The following is an 8376-nucleotide window of genomic DNA, read 5'->3' on the forward strand; positions in this document are numbered from 1 at the left end:
ACCTAATAGACAAATTAAACACCTGAACAATTAAAACGATTGAGTATTGCTTGAAGCTCTTTTCTATTTTTAAAGTTGCCTGTCAGGAGCACCATGCAAAATATTTCGATGAACGGCGTCTTGTCGCTGCCGAATTTAATTTAAAAAACGCCCTCAAAGATCTTCTATGAGAGTAGTGGGGTACGACCTATGAGACCTGGAAATCTCGCGGCTTTTCAAGGTCTCCTGATATGATGCAATCAGATTAGTGTGATGTAGCATCAACATAAAGCGAGCAGCCACGAGGTGTCATTTCCCACTGGGAATTTGTCTATTACGGAAATGGTGCGACCCCAGACAACCACGACAAAATTTATATGTCCAAACAATATCCAGAGATTGCCGAAGCCGGCATTCCATGTGAAGGCCCGCAAAGATATATCCAAAGAATGTTCGAAGATTGCCGAAGACGGCATTTCCGGTAGCATCCACAAAGATATGTCCAAAAAATGCACCGTGAACGCCGCGGTCGGGCCTTTCATTCCTGTGGGGGAAGGAAATGTCGAGGGGCAAGTGGTGGGGTTCGCGCTGGAGGTAGTCACATGACAATTTTCGAGCCGGAAGACGAACGGCGGTTGCCTGTTCGGCGACGAAGCCAAGTCAAGACGCAGTTCAGTCAGTTGAAAGCTGGTTGATGTGAAACGCGGGAGTGGACGCGGCTGTTGGACTGCTTTATTACGACGCAAAGGCAGAGGTCTCGTCTTTCGTGAAAGTAAGTATTCCATACTATATCGTATACATGACGCACAGATACAGAGCCTTAGAAAGCAAATGCAGTGTTTGTTTACATAAAGGCGTAACCACATTGTTCAGAGTGTCAATTTTCAAACAATCTTCTGCCGCTATAGGAATGCTAGCGAAGAAATACTGTGTCCTTATGAGGTAGAGTCAGTGCGGGTTTACTGCTGGGTAATAACGTAGTAACTAACACAGTGATATTGCGTTCCGCAATTCAAGGCAATGGGTGTGAATTGGAGACGCACTATGAACGCAAACGCGGTTTCGTCTAGAGGTACACACGACGCTTGCTGTTGTGTTGTTTGTGTGGCTACAACAGCAAATTAATTCTCAAATATACATCTCTTGTAGGCGTTTCTGGGTGCGGTCCTTTATGCGATTGAATGCGATAGGTGTGAAATGGAGACGCACTATGAACGCACACACTATATATGCATATAGTGTGTGCCCAGCCCGCAAGCGCTGTTTCGTTTTCAGATCTCCAGTACACACTGACGCTTGTTGTGGCTTGTGTGGCTACAACAGGAAGTGAATTCTCAAATATACCTCTCTTGTAGGCGTTTCTGGGTGCGGTCCTTACTGGAACAAGTGACGGCTGGCGTTAATAAGCGTAAGCATTGCCGTCTGTGCTTCCCATACGAACTTTTTCACAAATACCGAAATGCTTCATAGTTAGATATGCTCTTATATCGACTGTGCAGCCTCATTCGTTACGGCGTCTCTTGCTGACCTCCTATGAAGCCAGTAGTGGTGGCATTGCATTGTCAGTAATATTTCTTACTGTTTTATTGTTATTGTTTGTTGGTATCATTTTCGCTTTAAGAACTTCCTGCTCCTTTCCGTCAGGATGTTTGAAAGCTAAGCAATAGCACGATTGTGCTAAATATTCAAAGTAGGTTGCATTCTCTTTTACACAATAATATCGAATCTGTATGAAACAGGTACGAAAACTGCACAGGCATGGTTTTTGTAGTCGGTCTGTATAACAGTTTCGAGTACGGGCGCGAATTATTGCGTCACAGCGTATGATCGTTCTAGGCAGTTCTCCCTGCACTCAACACAGGTTGTTTTGCCTTTAGGTTTGCCTCAGTTTGACGTAATTTGGCAGGTGCCGTATTTCATGTGTGAAGAAACTGCAAGAAATGGTACCTGTGCAGCTTTCAGCACCTATGTGTTTAAAAATCGGATAAAAACGACAACCCACATGTATACGTATGTACAGACATGCTTTTTTCTCTCTCTCTTTTCATATCTCAGATGCGGTGAGGGAAACAGAAGGCTCCGAGAAGTAAACGCTTTCGAGGTAGAGAGTGTCATCCAGTCATACCTCCGGCACGCAAACTGAGTGTAATTGAAAGTTGGACGTAGTAAATAAAATTTGCCAGAGCACTACACAGTGACTCGATTCGGCTGGCACTTTTTTATTACACTCATCATTTGTCCTCATGTGTGTGCTAGTCTGCGTGGCGATCGAGAAATGCACCGAAATGTACGAAACGCCTGGGACTTGTGCACCGAGCACTGTCTGGTGGTGCGGACACATCAAATAACGGTAGGTACATTAAGGGCCATTAACATCCACGTGACACATTCGTGGGATATTGCTGGGAATGTCCAAAGGGCTACCACTGGGACATGCATATGCCAACCCACGGACATTTCTGGAATGCAGGGGGGATATTGAATATCCATAGAGGAATATCCCTGGGCCGTTTGTGGGATGACGTTTTGTTGTCTGGGACGTTACATCTAGCGTGCTTCGCGCGTGACGGAGTAACGTCAACATCTTTGGAGTCTCTGTAGGAGTTGTGACGTTTCTGGAGGGTTACTTCACTCCATAAACTAATTGAAGTACATTAAACCTTCAATTTATGAATGGCATACGTTCCTCGGAAAGTCGTTATTAAAACGAGAGATTCATAAATCGAGGTTCACAGTCATTGGGAGACCTGGAAGTCTTAGAATGACTGGAACTGCATTGTGACATTATATAAAATTTATTTACTTTACGGAGGGGTGGTATTGCTTATGTATTTCTGAAAATAGTTTGAAATGACGCTCAGTGTCATTGCCTGTTGACTGTAAATTGTGCCGAGGGGATACGTGAGTAGCTTGACGCTGCTCTTGTCGCTCTCATACTCTATGTACCCTATCATATTCTGCCCATGGTTTCACGGTGATCCAGCTGCTTCCAACGGCAGATATCGTGTTTGTCACCTGTGGTCAGTGATGATCTCTTGCGCTTCGAACCTTGGAGCGCGTTCATTGCGACGTAAGTTCGACTACAAATGGTAGCCGGTGGCATGCCAGAGAGACATTTCATTTTTTTATCTCGGCCGCCAGAACAGGACACGGGGGAATTATAGGATTGCGGCCGTCTCACCAATTAACGTGTTGATGACCTGGGCGCCTCTATCACCTTGTTCAGAAGACTTTTCTGTGTTCGTGCCTAAAAATGCGTTCACAGTTGGGAAATTGAGGTTCATAAACCGAGGGAGAAATACCTCAGAAGTGTTCCGTTCCACGACGAACCGTTCGTAAAGCTAGGGAACTGATAAATCGAGGGTGCATAAATCGAGATTTGTATGTAAATGTGCTGTAGCTTTGGTTGCGTTTGCTGTAGTCAGGAAAAGTTGGAATGATGTTGAGGTTCGAGTTCAGTCAAATGACCTTGCTGTTTGTGTTGCGTTTAGTGATGTGTCGTTCGCGAATGAACAGTTCGGAATGAACGAATCCCGGGCACAAACTGAATGAACTCATTCACTATTGTCGATCGTACTCGTTCACCAGTTCACATAGACGTCCCCGTTATGTCAGGTTTCGCTGCGTTCGCTTCACAGTTTCTCGTTTAGCCACTCTCCTCCAGTCGATGGTGGGCGTGTCGCCATCTATGTTCGCCGCTGTGAAGCAATGTTGAACGCATGCGCGGTAGTTAGTCAGGCGAAGCTCAGCGCGCGGGGCCCGAATATCTGATGTGTTCGTTCAAATCAGTGAACATTAGGGACTCGTTCGAAAGATTCGTTCGCGAATCATTGACGCCAGTGGGTCATATGACCCTGATGATTACTAGTTTTCTATGCGTTGCTTTCTACCGTAGCCACTGAGGCGCCAAATTCGAAGTAGGCAGGCACCATGAGAGTGGTTTAAGATTTCTAAGTACTGATCATTTCTAAATGCGTACATGCAAAACATGTCCGCCATCTCACATACTAGTCAGAACGGGCCTTTTCCGGTATACCTGACAAATAACTTGGATTTATCGAGTGCAGATCACCACCAGCGATACGTAGAGCGCGCCGATCATAAACAAATAATGAGAAAACACATTTTTGATTCTGAATACTTCCAGCCATACGACGTCCGCCACAAAGCTCGATATCGACGCGCCGTAGTGAACCAACGCTAAGATTCCAAAGGAGACCAGCAAGCAAGAACAACGCAATTGTACGCAGCGAGTCGCGGAGAACAGAACCAGTGCGCCGTTTCAGAGTAAACGATTCCGTTGCTCTTCGATTCAGCTCGCGAGTGAACGGTTCTCCTCGTTCTCCTATTCCTTCGATTCAGTTGAGTTCTCTATCGTTCTTCGATCCCCGGCTTTGCGACACGCCTTCAGGGCCCGCTTGCACGAAACAAACTTAGTGTAATACTTAACGAGTTCCCCACTTAGTGTAGTGCCGGAGCCGTAAGTGGCTTGCACGAAACTTCTACAACACTAAAGTGGTGGCGCTCGCTCCGCGCAATTTAGGACGCTGGCCAAGGGTCCTAGGAGCACCCTAAAGTACCGCACTAAAGCTTAGGACTAACATGTCGGCCGCTATGAACCGTGTATCGAAGATTCGTCGTTGGCCCCAACTGTATCTCGCAATACAGTACGCATTTTCCTCGCAATACTAACAACGTCTCATTTTCTTATGCTGTGGGCGCCGTACGTGTTGTGCTTTTCGTTAGCAACATCTCTCAAAATGATCGCCGCACGCGAAGTGCCTCTCACCGGCACTGCCGTTGGCGATAAGTTCCCAATCATCGAGCAATTCGAGACATACTTTGGGCCACAGGCTTTATTTTATTTAACAAAAGCACGCAACAAGTGACCTAACTCGTTCTTGCAGCTACAATGATAGTACAATGATAGTATTGTGGTTCTACAAACTGTTTACGTGCGACGGCAGAAGCAGACGACTTCCCAGAATCCAAACATGCCGTGACGCACGACTTCCTGGGATGAACTCCGGAAGTTCTCTTTCTACCAATGAGAGCCTCCGAAAACTGCTACTGCTCGTAGCCACGATCCACTTTAGAATACTTGACTTAGGGCGGTCGTGGAAGTGTTCGTGCAAGCCACTTAACCGCAACCCTAAACTTAGTGCACTAACGCGTTAGTGCAACACTTGCCAAGTGTTACACTTAGGATTGTTTCGTGCAAGCGGGCCCAGTGCTCTGCGATTCATCCATGGATTCATCCCAGATCGTGGGGCTTGGCCAATCACAAACCGGTAAGCTCTCAGTGTGGCCAATCGAGCTCGTGGCCTGTCATATTCAAGCTTCAGAGGAATGCCGACAGATGGCGCCAGCACAGGAATAGTTGAGTGTTGATTCATTCGAACGCCGGGAACGGCGGAAACACTAGAGAGTTTGAGAAGACCGTTGATAACGTGGCTTGCGTCGACCGTATCAACCGGAACCAATCAGTGGATAAGATTCTGAGTCCCCCCCCCCCCCCCATCATGGAGCACACTCGCCCACAAAACAGAACTCTTACTCGGTTACTGTTTACAACCCTGCACATAAGTAGCTGCCGGCTCGCCGTTGAGATCGGTCAGATTTTGTTATGACGTCACGGGAAGATGAACGAAAGAACGAATCTTTTGAACGGTTAAGTGAACCAAACTGAACTGTACGAACGAGTTCACCAAAGTGAACTGGATTGCCCATCACTAGTTGCGTTCCTCTGTTGTGTGCCCTTCCGCCTCAGAACAGTTACCTTCCATCGTCTTTAGGACGTTTGTCTTGAGGAAAGAACTTGTGTGCTGAGACTTGCAGGTTGTTACAGGAGCATACTTGAAACATGGGAACAATATCGGAGACATCCAGTAAGGCGCAAGGCCCAATGAGTTCAACACACAACAATTTTTCTGATGACTTTCTTGGAACACAAGGTTTCTTGCTATGATTTTCACTTTGGCAGTCCATTTTGCAGCAAGTGTGTTTGGAATATCTGGAGAAAACTGTTCAATGGAAGAACCTATATTTAAACATGCAACAATTGATGTTCTGAGGCTGGAACACATATAGAGTCCTACAGCTGGCTAACATTTTCAGTGACTTCCATCTTTCATCTATATTCAAAGATTCCAGCAGAGACTTTTCTTTTGCTTACCACGACTTGATTTCAGAAGGTCGGTTGTGACCAGCGAAATATCAATTACCGGCTCTGTGAGAGCACGGTCCCCGTTTACGGATCTTCGCTTCCAACAGAGCACTGCGAGAGCCCAATGACTTCGTTGTCCTGGCTCCCCGTGCCGATATAGCTCAGTCTCTAACAATACACTTGTTGTATTATGCTGTAATGTATCGTAAACTGTATTATTGCTTGTTAGTATGGTGTACAGGTAGCTCGTCCGCATTCTATGAGTCTACTGACAATTAAAAAAGAGGCTCTACGCGCCATTGCAAATGTTAGTAACTATACATCGATGCGTCCACTGCTTCACGATTACAAAATATTGAAAATGACAACCATTTTGACTTCAAGCTGCTTATTATGATTTTTATGGATCTTTGAAAAAATCGTTACGACTTTTTTTATCGTCGTGAGTTGTGTAGCTATACAGGGTGTTTCTTTTTATCTGCAACTAATTTTCATAAAAAGGGGAGTTGCCTTAGGGCGGTTTTACTTTTGACATTGGATTACTCGAAGGGCTACTACTAGGAAACCAATTTTTTGCTCAGTTAGTTGTTAACTAATTAAGAGAGATATTTTAATCAACTTTTTAATTATTATTTTAATAATTATAATTTTAATTATTACGGGGGAAGGGCAAGAGCTGTGTCCGGCAGAAACAAAGATCGTAAAACATACCGCGATAAGGGTTTGCCAGCATCGCGTATGACGTTTTTCTTAGGGCGGAGATATCGAGATATAGCTTAGCTTAATTGGTAGAGCCCTGGACCGGCAATCCAGAAGATGTGGGTTCGACTCCTACAGCTGACTAACCTTTTCAGTGGCTTTCATCTTTCATCGAGGTGAAATACTTAGGTCTATAGCACGGGCTGAGATTACTTTAGTGCTTCATCAGTGGTTCGAGGGGATCATGTGGTGATCAGGCTTTAATATTGTATTTGCAATGTGCTCCTTAAAGTCAATAATTAAAAAGTTGATTAAAATATCTCTGTTAATTATTCCCCCAACTGAGGAAAAAATTGGATTCCGAGTAGCAGCCCCGTAGAGTAATCGAATGCCAAACGTTAAACCGCCCTAAGGAAACTCCTCTTTTTATGAAAATTTGTTGCAGGAAACACCCTGTATACTGTTCCCTATTCTCTTCGGTACGTGCCTCAGAAATCTATCTCAAAACGTCGCACTAACTATGTTCATCAAACAATGAGATACCTTGTAGCAATCTTCTCCTATCGTGACGACGTTATGCTCACATCAACTTCATCAATAAGGAAAGATTTGGTGACACTTCGTGCATGTTTCGGTTACGTTTGCCGCTATGAAATCGAGATCGTTTGCTGTGAGAAATGTTCCGTTACAACGCGCTGAATTTGACGTTTCAGATAACAACGATAACAGGCAGCATTTCAGATATGGTCCAAAAATTGAACATACAGTATTTTGCCCAGCAATCGTCTGCACTCAGACGATCATACGCATGTAGTCGTTTCGTTTCAGTTTGAGACGAAGTTGTACCTTTAATGAACTTCTTTTTCACATTATGAGTTTATAATGTTATCACAGTCACGCAAAATTCAACATGGCATGTACACAGCATCGCATTTGGTGACACGTACCTCAACCCCTTAGTCAAATTTCCTTTTACGCAGATGACATTTTTCCATAATTAGTGCAGTTAAGCGGTGAAAGTCCGCCCTTTTTTATGTTGAAACATGCTGATGCTATGCGACTACAGCAGAACTTCGGACCGGAAGCGTAAATTCACGTAATATTGCAACTTCCTGCACGTACCGGCTTCTCGTCGCACGCAGCAGCAGCGAAGACGGTATACTGCGTGTGTAAACAGGGTGTTCCACCTAACGTGTCATACTTGTCTGAACATTACAGGATCACTGCTATCGAAACTCAAGGGAGATTGTGCCATTACTTCTGAGCACTTTTATCAAATTTAATTCGCGAAACTTAATTTTCCCAATTGAACTCCGAAATTTGCCAAGCCAACCTCACGTTTCCTTTCTCTCTCTTTTTCTTTCCTTCTTCATTTCTTTTTATTTATTTTTTTACAGAAACAGAAAGCGCATGCAGGATTTATCCCATTCGAGCACAAAATACTTTCACTACTACAAAGGTAATAGCCGTCCTTTGGAAGAGCGCAAATTGGGGGTCAAGCTCAGTTCTGGTCCATTCCACGGCAAACGTCC

At 44.7% G+C, this 8376-nt stretch overlaps 1 long non-coding RNA gene across 1 annotated transcript; it reads left to right on the forward strand.

The window, feature by feature from the left end:
- Window positions 1–738: 738 nt before the first annotated feature.
- On the forward strand, window positions 739–2169 carry LOC135383561 (uncharacterized). The gene is made up of 3 exons (XR_010419939.1): window positions 739–751; window positions 1335–1387; window positions 2035–2169. It is a non-coding gene; the product is annotated as an uncharacterized LOC135383561 (long non-coding RNA).
- Window positions 2170–8376: the final 6207 nt, after the last annotated feature.

This window comes from Ornithodoros turicata, chromosome 2 (assembly GCF_037126465.1).
Source record: "Ornithodoros turicata isolate Travis chromosome 2, ASM3712646v1, whole genome shotgun sequence".
NCBI lineage: Eukaryota > Metazoa > Arthropoda > Arachnida > Ixodida > Argasidae > Ornithodoros > Ornithodoros turicata.